General features: G+C 36.8%; 1 protein-coding gene and 2 pseudogenes across 1 annotated transcript in view; 1 reads left to right on the forward strand and 2 right to left on the reverse strand.

The window, feature by feature from the left end:
• Nucleotides 1-23973, forward strand: part of GPC5 (glypican 5) — a 580550-nt gene that overhangs the window by 444633 nt on the left and 111944 nt on the right. The gene's annotated exons all lie outside the window — the stretch shown is intronic.
• On the reverse strand, nt 6089-7072 carry LOC144454821 (cytosolic purine 5'-nucleotidase pseudogene; annotated as a pseudogene).
• Nucleotides 7075-22027, reverse strand: LOC144454822 (cytosolic purine 5'-nucleotidase pseudogene; annotated as a pseudogene).

Here is a 23973-nt window from a genome sequence, read left to right on the forward strand (position 1 = left end):
AATAGCCATCACACTTTAGAATGATATGGCGAATCCACACTCAGTACCTCATCATTCAACTTCAGTATGTTACGAAACTGATGATGCCAGGTTGCATTTGCATGAATGTGGTTTTTTAATTTATTTTTATTTTTTTCTTTTAGACAAATGCTAAAACTTAAATACATAATAAGAAAAGAAAAAGAAACATCGTAAAGTTAAATACAAAATAAGAAAAAAATGTTACGTGCATAGCAGAACATAAGAGAGGATTTGAATTATATAGTGATAATTTTTCATTTCAAGAAAGCCTATATATTAAATACTATTCATTCAATACTCATCTTTTCTTTGCTTCTTTGTAGGTTTTCTTCTGTTCTCTGTTGTACACTTTTAACTTTATTCTTTTTCCCCCTCCCTCACCCCTAGCCACCACCCCAAGGCTACAGTCCAGCATTGGATATATTTATACATAGGTATTGATATATACATATACTTATAAATATATATACATACATAGCTACATTATACACACACACACACACACACACATACATACTTTCTCTAAGAGATTCTACTTCTAATCTTTGTTTCTATGTTTTTATTCTTCATATCTCTCCTAACTTGTCTACTTTACTTCTACCTGCTAACTTACCCTCCTCTTACTTAACCTACCCACACTCCAGCAATCTCTCCTTTATCCTCCCATTTCCCTAAATCTAAATCCCTTTCTATGTTCCCCTTTTCACCTATTCCCACACTCTCCCCTCTAAAGATCCCTCCTTTATCTTCTCCTCCCTCCCTATCCCCTTAGAGTTTTATTTCTTTCTAAATTCAGAAGACTTTTATACTCTTCTGAATGTATATATATTTTCCCCTCTTAAACCCATTCTTGATGAGAGTAGGTTTCTAGCACTAACAGACCCTTTCCCCCATCTAATTCTGTATTGGTTCTTCCTCTTGCACCTCATTTGTAAAAGATAATTACTCTTTTAGCTGTACTTGAATGGTTTTATTTTTTTGAAGTCATATCATACTCAGTTACCTAATTATTAGTAATAGTCTCAGACATAGGTTTTACCTTTTTCATTCATTAAAGGTAAATATTCTATACTTATTTAGTCCCTTGTAATTGGTCGTTGGTATGTACCTTATATTTCTCTTGGCTCTTGCATGTTAAATCTTCTATTGAGTTCAGGCTTTTATCTTCCTTCCTTCCTTCCTTCCTTCCTTCCTTCCTTCCTTCCTTCCTTCCTTCCTTCCTTCCTTCCTTCCTTCCTTCCTTCCTTCTCTCTTTTTTTTCTCTCTTTTTTTTTTTTAACAAAGACCTGAAAGTCTGACAGTTGATCAAATGTCCACTTTTTTCCATTCAGAATTATGCTTAGCTTTGCTGGGTGAGATATTTTCAGCCAGAAGCCCGGTTCTTTTGCTCCTCGATATACACTGTTGCAACAGCTGCAATCTTTTAGTGTTGCCACTGCTAGGACTTGTGTGATTATAATTGTGGTACCACTGTATGTAATTTTTTTTTCTTCTTGGTCATAGTATTTTATCCTTGATGGGGGGGGAGGTTGAAATTTAACTATAATATTCCTGTGAGTTTTCCTCATAGGATCTCTTTCAGGTGGTGATTGGTGTATTTTTCTATTTCTACTTTCCCCTCTTGTTCTAATGTTTTAGGACAATTTTCTTTAATTATTTCTTGTATTATTATATCAAAATTCTTCTATTATTTGATAAACCCAAAGACCCCAGCTTCTGGGATAAGAACTCATTCTTTGAAAAAAAAACTTCTGGAAGAACTGGAAAAGAGTATGGCTGAAACTAGGCATTAATCAAAATCTCATACCATATACCAAAATAAAGTCAATGGGTTCATGATTTAGATATAAAGTGGGTAAGCAAACTGGGAGAGCAAGGAATAGTTTACCTATCAGGTTTATGGAAAACAGAAGAATTCATGACCAAACAGGATATAGACAACATTACAAAAAGCAAAATGGATAACTTTGATTTCATTAAATTGAAAAGTTTTTGCACAAACAAAGCTAATGCAACTAAGATTAGAAGGAAGGTAGAAAATTGGGAAATAATTTTTACAAACAGTTTCTCTGAAAAGGGCCTCATTTCTAAAATATGTAGAGAATCAAATCAAATGTATAAGAATACAAGTCATTGTCCAATTGATAAATGGTCAAAGGATATGAATAGGCAGCTCTCAGATGAAGAAATGAAAGCCATCTATAGTCATATGAAAAAATGCTCTAAATCACTATTGATTAGAGAAATGCAAATCAAAACAACTCTGAGGTACCACATCATACCTATCAGATTGGCCAAGCTGACAAAACAAGAAAATGATAAATGTTGGGGAAGATGTGGGAAAATTGGAACACTAATGCATTGTTGGTGGAGTTGTGAAATGATCCAACCATTTTGGAGAGTAATTTGGAACTATGCCCAAAGGGATATAAAAATGTGCATATCCTTTGACCCAGCAATAGCACTTCTAGGGCTATATTCCAAAGAGATCATACAAATGGGAAAAGGACCCACATGTACAAAAAATATTTATTGCAGCTCTTTCTGTAGTGGCAAAGAATTGGAAATTGAGAGGATGTCCATCAATTGGGGAATGGCTGAACAAGTTGTTATATATGAATATAATGGAATACTATTGTGCTGTAAGAAATGATGAACAGGCTGACTTCAGAAAAACCTGGACTTATATGGACTAATGCTGAGTGAAGTGAGCAGAACCAGGAGAACATTGTACATAGTAACAGCCTCATTGTGCTATGACTAATATTGATAAACTTAACCCTTCCCAGCAATACAAGGATTTAAGACATCTCCAAAGGCCTTGTGATGGAAAATGCTATCCACATCCAAAGAAAGAACTATGGAGTTTGAATGCAGATCGAAGCATACGGTTTGCTATTTTTTTTCTTCTGTTTTGTTTTGTTTCCTCTTTCTGGTGGTTCTTCCTATTGGTTCAAATTCTTCCTTACAACACGACTAATGTGAAAATATATTTAATAGGAATGTATATGTATAGCCTATATCAGATTGCATGCCATCTTGGGGAGGGTGATGGGGAGGGAGGGGGAGAAAATTTTTTGACTCAAAAGTGTATGGAAGTGATTGTTGATAAATCAAAATAAAGTAATAAAAAAGAAAAGAAACAAATTATGTAAAGATTATTTTTTGATCAGAACCTTCAGGTAGTCCAGTTATTCTTATGAGGTGTTTCACATTTTCTTCTGTTTTTTCAGTCTTTATATTTTTTTTTTCATTTCTTCATCTCTTACAACTTAATTGGCTTCCCCTTGCCCAATTCTGATTTTCAAGGAGGCATTTTCTTCCTTAAGATTCTGGATCTCCTTTTCTAATTGGTTGAATTTCTTTTCATAATCTTCTTGTTTTTCTTGTGTTATTCTTATTTTTCTTTTTAGCTTTTTCCTCAGTCTGTCTCATTTGATATTTGAAGTCTTTTTTAAAAGTTCTTCAATAAGGTTTTTTGGGCAGGTGGCCATTTGACATTATTCTTTGGGATAGAAGAGGGTTTCTTTGTTTCAGTATCCTTCTCTGAAGATGAACCCTGATCCTCTCTGTTCCCATAATAGCTCTCTATGATTGGATTCTTTCTCTTTTGCCTGTGCTTTTTTTTTTTTGCAATAATTTAGTTTTTATAATCACCTCTAGTTCTGGGGTATGGGAGATGCTGCCTCTAATTCTCTTCAGTTCACCCTTATGACCTTGAACTCAGACGAAGACCTCCAGCCTCCTGTAAGTGCCCACAACAGAGGTGTCTCCACCTCACTGCTTCTTGCATGAATATAGTTAACAATACCTACATTTTGTTGCAAAGTGTCACTTAAAATAGTAGCTTAACACATAGAGTTTGCTGATGCAAAATGAAAATAAAATGAGAGTTTGTTAATACTTTTTTTTATCTGTCCAATAAACCCTTCATGTTTTTCTGTCATGGAAGGTGTACCATCTGTACATATACTCACTAAATTTACCAAATTCAGTCCAACTTTACGACATTTATCTTGAAAGTTGTTGAAAACATCTATTCCCCATGTTCTGTTTGCAAGAGTACCCTAAAGGAGTAACTCTTTATAGCAAATAAAATCTTCTGTTATGAACAGAATGAAGTATAAAACCTGTGCCAAGTCAAGAGTATCAGTTGATTCATCCAAAGTGATTGACTAATATATATTTTCCTTTTGAAGTATTGCATGAAATTGTTCTGTTAAATTGCATGCTAATTCCTTCTGCCAATGAGTTATGGGTCTGCTTGAGAGAGGTAGTTGTTTGTACCTTGAAACGTTATTGGGAGCCTAAGCATCCTATGACTTCAACAATGCATTCTCACAATTTTTATGTCACTGAATGGCTTCCTTTTTTTTCCTGAGTATATAAGCTACTTTATAAGTTGCTTCAGTGGCATAATTTCCAAGTCTTATTGATGCTTGAAAGAATTGCCTTTGTGTTTGCTTTTCATCTGTTAATTTCTGCAATACAACCATTCATGCCTCTTCCTCTAATGTAAAATATCTGTATGAGCATAGAATTTCTTTAATGTTGATATTTCAGTATCACAAAGCACGTAAATCATCTTATCTTTAGCAAAAATAAGATAATATTGCAATTCCCAACCTCATTAAAAATTTTTTTTTTTCTTCAGCATTCTCTTGGTCTTCTTTGACGTGATGGGCTTTTAAGTAGTCAGAATTTAAAAAGATATTGTTGAGCTATGCAACTATTTATGAATTCCACTTCAAACAAAAATATAGGGTGCCACTGTCAAAAGGTGATGATGGATTGGCATTCTCGACCCCCATAAACTCTCACCAACCAGCCCCATGTGGTAGTGGAGCCATTCAGGCAGGAAGTTAAAACTAAATGATGAGCGTAGCAGCCATCAATTTAGCCCTCATGGCTTACTAATTCTCTAAGTGTGCTGGTCAATCTGGGAAGATTCTTTCATTGAAACTTATTTTATTTTTTGGTGTTTTAAATAAATTCATTTTAAAAATAAAACAAAAATATGAAAGTCGAACAAAAAATGTGTTAAAAATAAAGGGATTTGTTCTATAAAATTTAGATTCAGTCAAAAGGCTACACTTAAGGACTGAGAAGGCCATATGTAGCCTTAAGGCCACAGGTTCCCTACTCTTGGTCTACACTAATTGTGCCCTGAACTATATCTATGGATTTCATATGTTGGGATAGAAAAGGAATCCTCCCTGCCCATTTCTAGGGGTTCTTGCTTTGTCTTGGTCTTTTGACTGGTCTGAGGGTTTTTCAGACTGAATTTGTAGAATATCTTTGGAGAAAGAATTGGCTTCTGTGCTGTCAGGGTGAAAAAGTAGTTGTGTCAGCAGCCTGCACCATCAGAAACAGAACAAGACACAACTCAGCCCATGTCAGGTGGTGAAAATTGTGAATCTCTATCAAACCAAACCTAAAACACAGACAAGATGCATTTCTAAGCTACTGACTCAGAGCCATTCAGGATGTTGAAAAGCTTAGAAAGAGAAACTTGTGCTTCACAAAGGATTAAATGTGGTATTGGAAAAAATGCATTTCCCCACTGATATACAATATTGTGTAATGCACTGAAAAAGATAGGTCTAGAGTAACAGCATGATGTGTTCACACACAGCATCTTCAGACAGTCTGCCCTCTCACTCCCACTCTGGCTCTACCTCCTCCACAATCCTCCACTGCTATCCAGTTTTTTAGATAGAAATGAAGGTAAGATATCATTAATGGAAAGGACTAGGGGTCAGTGTCATAACTGGCACCAGGAGGGTGTCACCATCATGTAGTTGGTTCTGAATTCACTCACAATTCTTTCAAACAGACTCTGCTGGAATTTTGAACCGTCTGCAAAGAGTGCAGATACAGAAAGCTAAAATAAGGCTCACTATGATTAGAATTTTTAAGTCTTTAGAAACTTTCCAGATGTACATCTGGTGGAGTCTTCTCCTACCCCAAACCCCACCAAGAACCCAAATGGGGAATCATCCCCCTTCCTGCTGAGCCCCAGAGTTTGTTCATTGAATAGTTCATCATTTTCTTCAGTCCTTTTTTCTTACTGCTCCTCTTCCTCCGCCTCTTCTTCTTCTTCTTCTTCTTCATCATCATCATAGCAATATGTAATGTCCAAGGGGGCCAGTGGGAAGAGGTTGGGAGGTTTGATCTCACTGAGGGAGTGTGTCAACTGGTGCATTTTTAGTTGCTGTCTTTAAAATCCACAGATTTATGGTTCTGTGTAGCGAGGGGGTATTTGTATCTCATTGATGTCCACATGGATGTGCTCCACTGTTGATTCATGAGGCATCAAGACATGAATACTTCTGAAGAGATAACTGGATGGAGTATACAGGAGAGTGATAAAAGAGGCAGCATAGAGGTCTGCGTAATGCATCACTTGACTGGCAAAGAGCATCTGCCTTGAGCCACTCTGGAAAAGACTACCCATCACCCCATAGCACATGTCTATGTCATGAGTTACTTTCTTAATTCGACTGGAGTTGATATCTGGACACTCATTACTGTTGCTGTCCAGGTGCTTATAGAGTTCTGCTTAAATATATCCAAGCTCTGCAGCTCCTCACAAAGTAAACTTTTGTCAGTCTAAACATGCAGCTCCTGTACCAATTCGGGAATCACAAGGAAAGTGTGCCACCTTGTTTCTTTGATTTCAAGATATTCCCCAAAATGTGCTTTCCAATGTACAGAATATCTATGCCCTTGGCCCCTAGTAGGTGCCAGATTGTATTAGATGAACCTCCTGAATAGACAATTCCATGTTGGAAAGGGTCCTGTGTAGAAGCTAATCTTTAGCTTGCTAGTTTTAATGTCCACCTGCCTCAGGACTGTGCCTTTTCCAAAGAACAGTGGTTTTCATGCATCCACAAGGATTGAATCAAAATAGGACTGGCATGGTTAATGTGAGCTCCCAAGCTTAGGGCCATGCAGGAAATCAAACAATAAGTCATAACTTTGGCAGTATATGTATATTCACTATTTGTAGAAGAAATGCTTTTCCTACTTCCTTCCTTCGGCTGTAGAAGTGTTCAGAATGTAAAATCTCTCTGTGTCATCTCACTGGATAAATTTATTTGTTCCCGAGTTTCATGTTCCTTTATGAAGTTAAGTCTGTGTGCACACATCAGGAAGTTTCCATAGACATCAACTTTCAGCCAAGTTCCCATATAGTGTGTCAAAGACCAGTCCTCTGGTAGGGAATGTAGAATCATAGACAAAACTGAGCAGCTCCTGGGGTTATCAATGAAACTAATCTTTTAACCATCAAGTCAAAACCAAGAGATTCATACTCCAGGGATTTATACACAGCTAGTGTGTAATCCATATCAAAACCAAACACTTCATTTTTTCCATGGCTAACCTTCCATTTACAAACTCCCAATTATAGACTTCTCTCTAATATTTTTTGATGCATGACTGTCCATGTTAGCCAGCATCACTGCTGTGTTTTGTAACCAATCACTCCAGGAGGTCATCATCTTTTTAACATATACAGCCCTTCCAAACAGCAGAAAACCCAACACACAACTACTGCAGCCCCCTGCTTCCTTCTGGCCCCTCTTTCTGTTTATTTGCTTGCTCAGGAACCCTACCCCTTAGCATAGCAGAGCAGCCTACCTAGCTTTCTCTCAGCTAATCAGGAAGTCATATTGCCTTCAGGCAACATGATACACAGGATTATCTTTCTGCAAACCATTCTATCAGAGTTGCATTTATATGGTGTCACAGAAAAAAAGACCAATTTTTCACATTTGTATTGATTAAGTTGGCCATCTTCCTTAACACTGTATTAACCTTTAACTTACTGTATAGGTCTATTCTCTAGAGAAAACAAACAAAACAAAAACATAGCAGTAATATATTATTTTTTTTCTAGACCAAAGTTTAAGATTTAGAAATGATAGAATCTTGGTTTGAGAGGGAGTATATTGAAGCATTGGTTGAAATATATTTTCCTGAATAACTGTGGATTTCATCAAAAGGATTTTAAATTGAAAATGGAGAAAAAAACCCACTTCCATACATCTGTCAATACAGATATGCAAAGTAAACCTATTATTGCATAGGAAGAAGAATATCATCAGAGAAAATCGATAATTCAAAGGAGGTTATATCCAAGAAGAGGGGCAGTAATACGACTCAGTACTTTATTACATCTTCAAAATGGACATACTATAGGCAGTAATGTAAAGGAAAATTGTGACTTTATAGGCATCACTGAGCCGTAGTGTTAGTTGTATGACCAGAATGTGTTTCCATACAGATATATCTTATTCAGTAGGAGCAAATTTAACAAAAATTGTGGTAAAACAGCATTAATGAATAAAAGATACATTTGTTAAGCACTTGTACTCTGCTAAGTGCTAGGATACAGATAGAAGAAAGAAAGACAGACCCTCTTCTCAAGAAGTTTATATGATGTTAAGGGAAGATAAAGGAGAGCTGCAGTTGAATCTATAGTGCGAAGGAAAGGGTATGACATGTTTAAGATATGATTAGAAAATGCCTGAATCCAGACAAAATAAGGTAAAAACTTACCTATCAGAGCTCAGGAGTCTCTGCAAAGAATCTGTTCCAATGGGAAGAGTAAGAAAACAAGAATGCAAGGCAGTAAGATTTGAAAACATTATAAATAAAAACAATGTATTCAAGTGCATTCTTATTATTCTCAGCTAAATAATATCCCGTAATACTTTCCCCATGTAGTTCATGTCCTTTTAAAGTGGGGAGTCCATTGATTCTTAAATTATCTCTTCTCATTCTGTTTCTGTATTCTCTCTACTGTATTATAGTACATATCTCGCATTCTTCTAATTTGTTGGCTTTTAATTTTATTCTATTATTTATTGTTTTGTCAATGATTTTTTTTAGTTCTTTTTCTTTCATTCTGTTTTTTAGATTGAGTACTACCTGGGAAGGTTTTCCTGTTTATTACCTAAGTTGGTTGTTCTCCTTATAAGTCCCACCCCCACCCTCTGCCCCACCCCAAGCAGGGTTTCTAATTTGACTACTTATCTCTTCTGTCATTTTTTTTCATTCATCCTGAATCTTGTGACCAATCCCTTCTGGAATTTTATCTTAGAATTCTCTTAGGTTGTAGAATACATTCAGCATTATTAATGGTTTTCTAATGTAGCCACTGTCCCAAAGCCCATTGGTATGGGACTCTCCCTTCATTGGTGAAGATGAATGCCCTTCCCTGCATGAGGGGCAGAATTGAGTTGACAAGAGTGGAGAGCTTCAGTTCTCAACCAGTTCCCTTTATGATTCTTAAAGCTTCAAGTTTCTGAGCTTTGAGTCCCTCCAGGGGCTTCTGGCTTTCAGCATCAAGAGGAAAGATGGAAGAGGCCAACCCCACTTTAGGTTACTGATAGAAAAGACTTTGGGGAAGACATGAGAGGACCTGGCAATCTCTGTCTCCCTATTCCTGGCTTGCTGGGTTTCCCTTTGGGTGAGAGTAATCTCTCATGGTTGTGATCTGATTTATATATTCTGCTATGAATACCTTCTCTGATTTCTATTTTTCTATGATTTGGAAAAATGGGTTATTTTTCCATTCACTGTATGTGCTCATTGTAAAACTGGTATATGGTGGGAATGAAGTCAATCCTTGGAAATAGAGCTTGGGAACCTGCTTTCCCCCAACAATAATGAGAAAACAATCAGAAGTTAGCTTGAACCCTATCATATTCCCCTAGATGAGGAAGTAGATATGTATACGTCTAGCCCAGTGTCCCTCCCTCTAAAGAGAGCAGAGCAGCCTTTGACCCCAACTTCCAACTTCTCCTCTTGGCAGGAATTAAAGTCCTCTTTGGAGAAGGATGGTGGTTAAGAGGCTAGAGATGTCTATTCTGCCTCCCTTTGAGCTCTACACAGTTATAGGCCTCACCACATATGGTCTTCCCTAAATAGATGTTTATGTATTTTTTTCTCCCCTCTACTGGGCCTACCTGGCGATGGGCCCCTAACTTGTTGTTTTTCCCCAGCTTTTCATTACTCTTCTGTTGTTGGGACCGCTACTGCAAAAATCCTTTAGGCGTAGGCTGGTAGTATAAGGGTAAATAGTGTGCCTGCTACCCTTGCCCTTCAGAACTGACTGAGCAAAGACTTGGTGACCTTTATTTTGTTGCTTTTTTTTGTTTTTAATGCGGCCTACCTCAATGTAGTCTTTGACTATTTTGTTTTTGTTCAATTTGAAGCATTTTCTTATTGTTTTTAAAGTAGTCTTAGAGGAGAGGTGGATTTAGTTGGAACCTCTTCATAACCATATTTTATCATACATGACTACTAGCTGTTCCAGGAACTTGACATACCATTTCATGCCTCAGTGCATTCATACATTTAGACCATCTCCTGTGCCTAGAATATACTGTCTCAACAACTCTTCCTGTCAACATCCATCTCTTTCTTGAAGGTTAAGCTTGGGTGACATCTGACTTCCTTGATCCACTCAGCTGAAAAGATTCTTTCTTCCTTCAGTCTTCTTAGAATACCTCTTACCTCTTCTTTGCCCCCATCTTATTATATCTTGTATTATACTCATCTCCAGCTATAGCTACACTAAAAGATGTTAACATCTTTGAGTTCAGGGACTGTCATTTTTCAACATTATATCCCCGATTCTTAGCAGCATTTGTAACACCTACTAGGATTTTTCATCAACATTTGTTAAATTGCATTGAAAGGGGAAACATAATATTTGGCAGTAAGAGGGTAAAGAATCCACTCTCTGGAGATCCGCTGGTCATGTTTTTCACTAAAAACAGAGCAGCTGATAATTATTGTCAGAGTGAATGAAAATAAATGAAGGAAGAGATAAGGAATCAAATTAGAGCTCCTGAGGAAAAACTAGGGAGCAGAATAACCAGCTTAAGACAAAAGCTGGAAAACCTAAGGTCAGCCTGAATGAAAGAAAAAGAATCCAACAATTCACTGGTAAAACATTACATATTAGAATGAAGTAAATAGGTCAAAAATTATTTTGACTATTCAAGAGTTAGAAGAAACAAATGAAAAAATTTGCCAGTAAGGAAGAACTATTTAGCAAAGTAGAACTGAGAAAACTCTTGAAAGCAATTAACTACTCAGTCTAGAATTTTTTGATAAAATAGAAAGAGAATGCTGTAAATAAGCATTTGTTGACACACTAGATTTTGGAACAGCAAATTTGAAAGAGTTCAGAAAAAAAGGATCGGTAGCATCCAATGGCCTAAAATTCTACAGAGGACATAAGGCCAGTGAAGGGATGAGGGTACTCCCAAGGATGGGTTTCTGAGAATACAAAGACACATTACTTTGATAATAGAGCAAAACGTAAGTAGTACAACAAACATTGACTCATTTAAATTTTTTAGAGAGGTCTCACAGAAAATGAAATTAAGGATGGTTAAATTAGGATGACACAAAATGATACAGTTCTCCAAGAGTGGAGTGTCCCAAAAATCTTAGAGCTTTAATCTATTAAAATTTTAATAGCTTGAAACTGTTCTAAGGTTTTGGGGACATATTTATAGTGATGGGAATGCTAAATCTTGGAAGGGGCTGGGGCTTACAAAGAATGTGAATAACAACGATCAGGGCTTTCTAAAGATCTTTCTCTGTTCATCACCTCTTATTTAGGTATCTGGCATAGAAAGTAGAAAATGAATTTACCTTCAAATAACAAAAGCATTTATTAGTGATTTGATCATTTATTTCTTTATATTGCCTACACATAACTGCATAATTATTAAGATAAAGAAAATAGCCTACATACATACAACCTATGTGTCATTGACAAAAATAACCTTTCTATTGTTTGGAGAATAAGAAGATCAAACAAGGAACAGAACAGATATTCAAAGGTTTTTCTGAACACTGATCTGATGTTGAACCTAACAATCGCATCTAAATTCCTAACATTATTCCATATCATATTTTAGCTATGAAATCTATCCCTCATTTAAACATAAACATACATATATGCATTCATGAGTATCTATCTATATGATCAGTCAACAAGGATTTATTAAGCTTCTATTATATGAGCTAGGCACTTTACTAAACACTGGGGTTAAAAAGAAGGTTAAAATATAGCCCCTGCTTTGAAAGATCCTAGATTCAAATGGGGGAGAAAACATGTAAACAAGTATGTGAAACTAGTATAAAAATACATGTCTCTATATATGATAAATTGGAAAAAATCAGTAGAGGGAAGTCACTATCATTAAGAGGAGTTTGGAAAAGCTTCATGGAGAAGGAACTTGAGGGAAGACTTGACAGAAGCCAGAGAATCCAGCAGGTGGAGGTAAGGAGAGAGAGAGTTTCAGGCATGGGGGACAGCAAGAGAAAAAGTCCAGAGCTGGGAAATGGAGTATCTATCTAGGGGGAAGAACTTCAAGGAAGCCAGTGTCACTAAATGACAAGAATATGAGGGTAGAGGAAGTGGGGGAAGCAGTATAAGATGTAAGAAGACCTTTGAATGAAATGTAGATAATGATAATAATCTACTCATCATTTTTCCACTCTCATCTTTTTGAAGTATACCTTTTCAACACTATGCTTTATAAACGAATAGTAATCAACCTTTGAAGAAGAAGAAAAAACCCCCACAAGTTGTTGTTAATGTTTCGTTCTAGCCTACATGCTTCAGAGACAAAAGTTTTCAAATAAGTTACATTTAAAAAAAACCTTTAATTGAGACTAATGTTGGATTTTGATTCAAAGGAAGTTTTTTTTGTTTGTTTGTTTGTTTTACATTTTGGATGGAAAATATGCCAGTAATGTAAAAAAGTGACACACATCTTATTAGGATTATACCAATATTCAGTTATTAAAATGCATATATGCATACATACATATATATATACATATATACATATATATATGCATACATACATATATATATATACATATATATACATACATATATATATGTAATTGAGGATCATGGACAATTTTAATTATGTTTTTGAGTGAAATCTATACCTAAAATAGGTACTTTTAAAAATGTATACTTTTGGGGGCAGCTAGGTGGCACAGTGGATAGAATACCAGCTCTGAAGTCAGGAGGACCTGAGTTCAAATCCAGCCTCAGACCAAACACTAGACACTTACTAGCTGTGTGACCCTGGGCAAGTCACTTAACCCCAATTGCCAAAAAATTAAACAATTTTTTAAAAAGTATACTTTTATTTTATTGTTCAAAGTGCTCCAAATAAGCTTTCCCTTTTGTCTCAGAATTTGCTTGAAACAAACGTGATTTTTATGATTTTTTTAATTTGTTTTTGCTGGGCAATGGGTTTATTATTAGAAAGCAAGGATAGAAGATTGATGGGGAAAAGAGGATGGTAGGGACAGTAACATGGCACAGAGTTGGCCTCGAAGTGATGGCCAGGGACCAAGCAAGATAAGGTGAATACTCATCAATCTGATCCCAGGATAAAAGTGGAAATTCAAAGTCTTATTGTTATTTTTTTTTTCTTATTCTGTGGACACACTTAGAAGATCAGGTAGCTCCCAAACCACCAAAATACTAGAAAGAAAAAGTCGACATAAGCTGGTTTTTATTTCAAAGGTCTTTAATGGTATAGAGTTTCCTCAAATGTATGTATTATTTTGAAATATTTTAAACTAGTTTCCCTTTGGCCACCACAGGCTACTTTGCAACTTATAATTTATTGACATTCACAACATCTTTTTGGTGATATTCAGCAAGTATCATTATTTATTATGTGTTGTATTTTTTTTTATTTTTAGGCAATTGGGGTTAAGTGACTTGCCCAGGGTCACACCACTAGTAAGTGTCAAGGCCGGATTGGTCTGAGGCCGGATTTGAACTCAGGTCCTCCTGACTTCAGGGCCGGTGCTCTATCCACTGCACCACCAGCTGCCCCTGTGTTGTAATTTTTGATGGAAAGCTCTTTTGAAAGTGCTAAAATACCCTTTTTACAGAGAATCACCAAGGAAAGCAATCTTAATTAGAGTTTCAGGAAGAAAAGAAGACAGAAGAAGCACCTTAAAACCGTCTGTAGGGGTTATCTTTCTCCCTCACCTTCTGAATTCTTCTGAATTTTCCTATAGCTGTCACTGGGATCATCATTTCTCCAGTAACCCAGGTTTACATCTTCATTGTTCTCCTTGATTTCTGACTTTCCATCACTTCGCACATCCAAATAGTTGTCAGGTCTTGTTCATTCTGCTTCCAAAATATCTCTCACTTATGTCCCCTTCTCTTTATTCTCATATCCCCCTGCCTAATTCAGGACCTTTCACAAGAACTATTACGATGTTGTCCTAATTTGTATCTCTTCCTCATGTCTCATTTGTCTCTAATTCATCCTTCTCACAACTATTAAAATAATATTTCTACAGCAAGTTTCACTATATAATTCCTCTGTTTACTAAATTCCAGTAGTTCTCCATTGCCTGCAGGAATAAACACAAACTACTCTCTCTGGCATTCAAAGTTTTTTACAACCTATTTCAACAACATTTCCAGCCTTACTATACATTATTCTCCTTCATTCACACTTTAATCCAGGTAGGTTGTCATTCTTATTCCCTACATAGGAACTCCATTTCCTATCTCAGTGTCTACCCTTAATGCATGCAATGTTTTTTCCTCTTCACATATGTATCTTAGAATTTTTAATGTTCTTTCAAACTCAGCTCAAATGCTGCTTTCTATATGAGGCCTTTCCCTATTCTTCTAATAGCCAATATTCTCTCAAATTACTATGTATCATTTTCTATAGTTATTATGTACATTGGTTGGCTTGTTGTTGTCCTTTGGCCTCGAAGAGAACACATACATATATACATAAATTTCTCCTCAAATAGAATACAAGCTTCATAATGGCAGGGATTGTGGTTTTTGTCTTTGAGTCATAATCATTTAGCCCAGTGCCTAGTAGATATCAATCAGTCAATAAGCATTTAGTTAGAACTTACTATGTCCAGGTACTGGGGGATAGATACAAATAAAGACAAAATATGGTCCCTGCTATCAAGAAGCTCCTAGTCTAATAGGGGAGGTAACTTGAAAATAACTAAGTCCATATAAGTTATTTATAAGACAAATCAGTGATAATCAACACAGGGAAAGCACTAGCATTGAGGGGATTGGGAACGACTTCCTGGAAAAGGTAGACTTTAGAGAAAACTATAGGGAAGGTAGGAGGGTGAGATAAAGAGAGAGAGAGAGAGAAATTCGGGAATGGAAGACAGTGAAGATGCCCAGAATTCAAACATGTATTGTTTTGTATGAGGGACAGCAAGGGGGCCAGTGTCATGGTATGTATGTGGGCAAGGGGTATGAAAACTCAAAAGGTAGGAATGCACCAGGTCATGAAAGTCTTTAGATATTAAATAGAGAGTTTTATTTTATTTTTTCCCAATTACATGTCAGGACAAATTTTAACATTCGTTTTTTTTTTACAGGATTTTGAGTTCCAAATTTTTCTCCCTCCCTGTCTCCCTCCTATTTCTCCTTTTCCAAAAATGGCAGCCAATTTGATATAGGTTATACATGTACTATCATGTAAAACATAGTACTGTTTTAGTCACAGTTGTGAAAGAAGAAACAGGTCAAAAGAAAAAAAAACATGAAAAAGAATAAAGTAAACAAAAAATGCTTTCATCTGCATTCTGAGACCATTAGTTCTTTATCTGGATATGGATAGCGTTTTCCTTCATGAGCCCTTTGAATGTGTTGTAGATCGTTGTGTGGCTGAGAAGAGCTGAGTCATTCGTAGTTGATCATCACACAGTGTTGCTGATACAGTATATAATGTTTTCCTCATTCTGCTCATTTCATTTTGCATCAGTTTGTCCAAGTCTTTCCAGGTTTTTCTGAAATCTGCCTGGTTATCATTTCTTATTGCACAATGGTATTCTATTACATTAATATACCACAGCTTGTTCAGGCATTCCCCAATTGATTGGCATCCCCTCGATTTCCAATATTTTGCCACCACAAAAAAGGGCTGCTATAAATATTTTTGCACATGTAGGTCTTTTTCTCTTTTTTTGTGATATCTTTGGGTTATAGACCTAGTAGTGGTATTGCCCTTTGGACATAGTTCCAAATTGCTTTCAAGGGTGGTTGGATCACTTCACAACTCCACCAACAGTGCAATAGTGCCCCAATTTTCCCACATCCTCTCCAACATTTTCATTTTCCTTTTTTTTTTTTTTGTCATATTAGCCAATCTGATAGGTGTGAGGTGGGTATCTCAGGGTTGTTTTAATTTGCATTTCTCTAATTAAAAGTGATTTAGAGCACTTCTTCATATGCCTATATATAGTTTTGATTTCTTTATCAGAGAACTGCCTGTTCATATCTTTGGACCATTTATCATTTGAAGATGATTTATATTCTTGTAAATTTGACTCAGTTTTCTGTATATTTAAGAAATGAGGCCTTTATCATACACTTGCTGTAAAGATTGTTTCTTAGCTTTCTTCTTTCCTTTGAATCTTGGTTGCATTAGTTTTCTTTGTGCAAAAGCTATATGTTTCAATATAATCAAAATTCTCTATTTTATATTTCATGATACCGGTAACTCACTTAACTTCTTTAAGAGTTTGGATGCTATACCACTTGATGCATATATTTTTAGTATTGATATTTCTTCATTGTCTATGGTTCTTCATTGTCTGTGGTAGCAAGATATAATTTCCTTCCTTATCTCTTTTAATTAGATCTGTTCTTGCTTTTACTTTTTCTGAAATCAAGGTTCCTACTTCTGCTTTTATTTTAAACTTCACCTGAAGCATAATAGATTCTGCTCCAGCCCCCTACCTTTACTCTATGTATTTTTCTCTGCTTCAGGTGTGTTTCTTGTAAACAACATATTGTGGGTTTCTGGGTTTTGATCCACTCTGCTATCCATTTCTGTTTTATGGGAGAGTTCATCCCATTCACATTCACAGTTATGGTTACTAACTGTGCATTTCCCTCCATCTTATTTTTCCTCTAGTTTGTCCTCTGTCTCCTTTCATCCTTTCTCTTCTTACTACTGTTTTGCATTTGTGTACCACCTTCCCTAGTCTGCCCTCCCTTCTGTCAATCCCTTTCCCTTTACTTAATCTCATCCCCTCCTACTTCCTTGTTGGATAAGATAGAGTTCTATATTTAACTGATTGTGTATATTATTCCCTCTTTGAGCCAATACTAATGAGAGTAAGGTTCAGGTGGTGCCCATCACCCATCCTACCATCTTCCCCTCCACTGTAATAGATCTTTCAAACTTCTTTGTGTGAAATAATTTGCCTCATTTTACCTCTTCCTTCCTTCTGCACCTAGTGTACTCTTTCTCATCACTTAATTTTTTTATGTCATTCCCTTAAATTCCCCTCTTACCCATACCCTTGGTCTATGGATATTCCTTCTAGCTGTACTATTGGTGGTACAATTTTTAAGAATTACAAGTATCATCTTCCCATGTGGGGATATAAACAGGTGAGCTCTATCGAATCCCTTGTATTTGTTTGATTTATTCTTAATGTCTCATGGATTCATTAGCTTCCACTTGCCCAATTCTAACTTTAAAGGAGTTGTTTTCCTCATTAGCTTTTCTACTTTCTTTTCTTTTCGGCCAATTTTATTTTTTAAGGAATTGTTTTCTTGAATGGATTTTTGTATCTCATTTTCTATTTGGCCAATTCTACTTTTTAGGCAGTTTTCCAAACTGTTGACTCTTTTTTTTTTTCAAAATTTTCTTGCATCATTCTCATTTCTTTTCCAAATTTTTCTTCTACCTCTCTTATTTGATTTTAAGCCTTTTTTGACCTCTTCCATGAGTTCTTTTGGGACTTGCGACCACTTCCCATTTTTCTTTAAGGTTTTGCCCACAGGTATTTTGACATTGTTGTCCTCTTCCTAGTTTGTGTCTTGATCTTTCCTATCACCGTATTAACTTTCTATGGTCAGATTCTTTGTTGTTGTTGTTTGCTCATCTTTTTTGGCCTTTTCCCTTTATTTTAAATTTGAGCTCTGTCTCAGACTTCTTGTGCCAGTGGCTGCAGGCCCTGGCTGTTTTCTTGGTGCTGCACTGATGTTGTCCTGAGGCCCATGGGGGACCCTTGTTTCTGGTGCTGCACTGACAAGGTGATGTGGAGGTTGGCTGGTGCTGTGGTCCAGCAGCTTGCCTGGTGCTGAGCTAGTAGCATAGTGCTGGTGTCTGGTGTGTGCTGAGGTCGGTGGTGTGTTTCCACATTTCCCCAGGGATAGACAGAAGCATGTGGTGGTCAGGTTGCTGGTAGCTGTTGTTTGCCCAGGTTTACCCTGGAGCAAGTGGTGGAGGCCTGGCACTGGCAATTGCCTGTTTGCATAGGCACTCATAGGATTTGTGGCTACCTCTTTCCCCAGGGCTACACTGAAGCACGTGGAGGTCTGGCCATGGTGTTTGCCTGTTTGTCCGGGGCTAGGCTGAAGCACACTTAAGCACATGACAGTTCTCTGACCTGTAGTCTCCCTGGTCCCTTGGCTGTGCTGAGGCATGTGACGGGGCCCTGGTGTTGGCGTTTGCCTGCTCCACTGCACTGGGGCTCACTATCTACCACTGGTTTGCTGAGGTGGTGCTTACTGCTGGCTTGCTGGGATGCTTCCTGTACTGAACTGTGCTCCCCCTTTATTTGAGTGAGACAAACCTTTCCTGAGATCCTTCAAGTTTCTTAGGCTCACAGATTGTTTTACCCTATCTTTTTGCTGGTTCTGCTCTTCTAGGATTTGTCTTGGGGTGCTAATTTTTGGTTATTTGGAGGTGAATAAGGAAGAGCTAAGATGTTTTACTGCTTACTCCACCATCTTGACTCCTGTAAACAGATAATTTTCAATTTGATCCTGGAGTTTATTGAACAGAGAGTTGACATGGTCAGACCTATGATTTAGGGATATCACTTTGACATCTGAGTGGAGGGAAGCTTGAAGGAGAGACTCCAATCAATAGGTTATTTCAATAGTCCACACATTAGCGATAAGGGCTTGCCCCATGAAGGTTGTAGCATCAGAGGCAAGAAGGGACATATGTAAGAGATATTTTGAGAACAAAGTGGACAGGAAACAAATTAAATATGAAGAGCAAGAAAGATAGTGAATAGTAGAGATTGACATCTAAATTGTAAGCCTGGTTGACTAGGAAGCTATTTGTGACTTAACAGCAATAGAGAAAAAAAAATTTAAAAATAACAAAAAAAGAAAAAAACAGCAATAGAGATGTTTGGATGAGGGAAGGGCTCAGGGTAAAAGATAACAAGTTCAGTTTAGGATATATTGATTTTAAGGTGTCTACTGGACATCTGGCTTGAGATGTCCAGCAGGCAATTGGAGTTACAGGTCCAAAGGTAAAGAAAGAAAATAGGGATAGATAAGGAATCAGCATAAATATGATAATTGAATCCATAGAAGTGGAAGAGATCACCAAATATCACTATACTTTATACTGTTGTATAGAAGGAGAATAGAAGAGGCCCTATGACAGAGCCCTGTCGAACACCTAGTAGGCATGACCTGGACAAAGAGAGTGATAGACAATGCTAAATGCAGCAGAGAGATTAAGAAGGATGAGCACTGAGAAAAGACCATTAAAATTGGCAGTTAGGAGATCATTGGAAACTTTGGAGCGAGCAGTTGTAGTTGAATGATGACAATTGTAGGTGCTTTGTAAATGTACTTAATTGATTGATAGTTTAAACTATTATGAAACAATAGGTTCACACTAATCAAAAGTACAGGACTAATAACTCAGAATGCTAATTTATTTACTCATAGTGGGAAAAAAATGGTAAGATAATTAATACTTCTCTTCTGCCTAGGATAATGTTGCTTGGTGGCTCATTCTATTTCTGTCTTCACCTGGCTGTCTCACTGGCATTTCAAACTTAAGCTTATTTTCTTCCCTTTCCACTAAACCTGTTCCTTCTTCTGATTTCATTATTCCTATCAGTAGAGCCACATCATCCAGTCACCAGTGACAATAATTGGTATTATGTTGGACTATTTCCTTTCTGTCACCTCTTGTCATCATTTAATTGTAAAACAAACAAAAAAACCCCAATTCAATGCAATTTCCATAACATCCCTCACTTGTCTCTCTCTTCCTTTGTAAGCACATTGCTACCTTCCTAGATGAGGTCCTTGTTACCACCAGCCTGGATCATTCTAACAAGATACCATGTTTGCCAACCTCAACATCCTACCCCACCCACAGACATCCTTTTAAAATGTTGTATTGATATAATTTTTGTTATATTTTTAATGCTTCCTAATAATGCCCCTCCCACTCACATACATAGAACCCTCCTTGTTAAGAACTGAATACATATAAAAACTTACATCAGTACACTGGCCGTGGGTCAAGATGTATGATTCACCTTACTCCTATGGTTGATTACCTCTCTACTGAAATGAAAGATGAACGATTCAACATCAGTTTTCCGTGGTCATGATTGCTTATTGTATTGATCAGAGTTCTGAAGTTTTTTAATGTTGTTTTTCTCTACATTACTTCCAATCCTTTCTTCATCCCACTGCTAGATTAATGTCCCTTAATCATCTATCTGGGCATGTCATTCCTCTACTCAAAAGACATTCAGTTTTTTTTCCTATTTCCTACAAAGCAAAGTCTACACACTTTAGCCTGGCATTTAACCCTTTCATCCCTTATCTCTGTAAATCTGGAGTCAACTTTGACTTTTCCTCTTAATCTCCCTCTAGTTTAACTGAAGCATTCTCTATCCTGTCCAGGAGTTTTCCTTCTTCTGTGCTTCTGTTTATACAGTTCCCTTCCTCTTTGTTTCCTCACCCCCATCTATACCTGCTGAAATCATTTGCATACTTCAAGATCCAGCTCTTGAATCCTTCCCAGATTGGTCTCTTTCCCCTAGCCCCAGTAGAAAATGGGCTTTTCTTTTTCAGATGTAGATTGCTATTTCATACCTTCCATGTATGCATTTTGTTCTGTTTTGTATTATAGTTGTCTGGGTATCTCCATGCTAAACTGTAAATGAGAGTGGGTTCCCTGTCTTGTTTAATCTCACCATCTTCTGAAGTTCCTGGCACAGTGCTGCACACATTGTAGGAGCTCAATTAATATTTATTAAATTGAATTGAATAAGAAATGAGTAGACAATTTTGAGCAGAGATTTTGAGCCAGTTGTAAGTTTAACTGATAGACACATAGCGACAGGCTCTGCATATATAAACTGCATTTGCAAACTAAAGAATGATCATCAAATGTGCCTAGTATGAAAAGAGAGTGTGCATTGGTCTTTGCAGCCATACCCATGCATGTGGATTATAACTAGCAGGAAGACCTGTATCATACTTACAGTCATTGTATTTGGAGGTTTGGGTACAACCACCAGTTTCCTCTCTCTGTCTCTATGTATGTCTGAATATTTTTATATGTATATATACATACATTTGTGTGTATACAGTCTCTTTATATATACATGTACATATACATAGAGACATATATGTGTCTATTATGAGTAGTCTGTGTGTATATATATATGTACATATGTACACATATACATATAGAAATCAATCAATAAACATTTATTAAATCTAGCTTACATAGGTTAGATTTCAGTCTAGCCCTAGAATTCTCCAGTACCCTTAAGAGGGTTTGAGGTACCTAGGCTCTCTTTAAATGGCTCTAATCTCCACAGATGTTATTTCTTCATTTGTAGGGGTGGGTCCCCTGTACCCCAGTTCCATTTAGCCACTAACAGTCAGATTAGCTTTTACAAAAAAAATTTACTTCAGAATGTATAATTACAAATATGCAAACTCATTCCCCCAACACGTAGGAGACGTGCTTCTCTTCCCCTGCTCACCTCAATCTCTGAAAGAGGGAAAAGGATTAAGTTCATAGCTTAGCTCAGTTGCTATAAAGCACAGTCCCAGTTTCAGGTCTAAAACCCACCTCAGGCTCAAGTCCCAGGAATCCTGGTTCCTCAGGATTTTCATACCAGGCTGGTTTGGCTGCGCCATCCTGACTGCAGTCCTGGTCCCAAGGTCACCATGACTTGAATGCCTGATCCCTTGCCAATCATCTATAGTACCTGAAACTGAGGACATAGAATGGATACAAAACCCCCTAGCCCATTTTTCAGAACCAGGGTAAAAGATGTGGCGCAGAGGACAATGAATCCTTCCCCTCTCATTAATTCAGATCACTGCCATCACACTGAACACTGCAGGTAAGATTTGCCCAAAAGAGCACAGCTGAAAGTGGGTGGTGGAATAGAATTCATCTGAAGAGAAGCAAAGGGCTTAGGCTCCCAGTTTTAAAGACCTAGCCAATCAAATGAGATTACCCTGACCTATGTGGTAGGGGATTCAGACTTCCAAGTTACCAGAACTGGGCATGTTCAGACCAGCCTGGGTTACATATATACATATACATGTACATATACACATAGATATGTGTGTAAACACACGTATGAAATGCCATTTTTGCAAATAAGATACATTCCATTAACAGAAAGAAGCAGCATGGTGTAGTGGATAGTGTCAACTGGCAATCACAATGCCATATAAGTAGGGCGCTGGTTTTGTAGTTAGGAACATCTGAATTCATTTCCTTTCTCAGTTACTTACTAGTCCTTCCCAGTTCTTAATCAATTGTCCTATTTTTATGTTTTCCCTTGGAAGGAAACCATATTAAGGCATTAACAACGTTCACTTTTTTTTTTTTTGCTGTAGTAGGGGAATTAAAATTTGCATTTGTGATTTCATCTGTGTAGGAAACTCCAGGCATGGGAATTCTCTCCACCAGTACAGACCAGAAATTTACAATCATAGAGAATCACTATATATACATATATATATATATATATATATTCATACATACATATGTACACACACATGTATACATACACATAGATATACATATATGTGTATACATATATGTGTCTACATATATTAAATGTAATTATATGTGTGTTTCCATATAACACTCTGTGTAATTTCATTTATCTGGTGTATTCAACATATGTGAATGTACTGGATATTTGAAGATTACTTCTTTAAGCATTCAATTTAAAAATATGAAAAATGAAACCCTTTATAAAATCTATAGGCTATTTCCCTAGGTGGTCAGTGATTCAATAAGCATGTATTAATTTCCCACTATGGGCTAGGCATTGTTCCAAATGCTGGGGACACAAACAAAGGCAGAAGAAAATCCTTGCTCTCAAGGAGCTCAAGCACAGTCTAAAGGGTGCAACAGAATGAAAATAACTATGTACAAACAAGCTATTTACTGGATAAATTGAAAAGAATATTCAGAGCAAAAGCACTGACATTAAAGAGCATCAGGAAAAATAATCTTGCAAAACTTGAAATCTTATTTTTTTATTTTATTAATTTATTTTGATTTATCAACAATCACTTCCATATGCATTTGAGTTTGAAATTTTTCTTCCCCTTTCTCCCTACCACCCTCCCCAAGATGGTGCACAATCTGATATAGGCTATACATTTACATTCCTATTAAACATATTTTCACATTAGTGAGGTTGTAAGTAAAAATTAAAAATTAAAACCAGTAGGAGGAACCATCAGAAAGAGGAAACAAAACTCAACAGAAGAAAAAAAATCAACTTTCACAGTTATGGATACTATCTGTGTCCTTTTCTCCATCCTTTTTCCCCCGTTTATGCTTTTCTTTCTCCTTTCTCCTTCCCCCCCCAGCTAGTGTTTTGCTTTTGACTACTGCCTCCTTCAGTCTCTCCTCCCTTCTATTATCCCTTTCCCTTTGCCCTTACTGCTTCTTCCCTCCCTTCTATCCCCCCCTCCCTTTTCTTTCCCCTTTTCCAGCCTACTGCCTATAGGGCAAGTTAGATTTCTATACCTAACTGATTATGTTATTCCCTTCTTGAGCCAAATTTGATGAGAGTAAGGTTCAAACAATTCTCACCCCCCTCCCTTCTTTC

The sequence above is a fragment of the Phascolarctos cinereus genome, unplaced genomic scaffold, assembly GCF_003287225.1.
Source record: "Phascolarctos cinereus isolate Bilbo 61053 unplaced genomic scaffold, phaCin_HiC Scaffold_7;HRSCAF=346, whole genome shotgun sequence".
Classification (NCBI taxonomy): Eukaryota; Metazoa; Chordata; class Mammalia; order Diprotodontia; family Phascolarctidae; genus Phascolarctos; species Phascolarctos cinereus.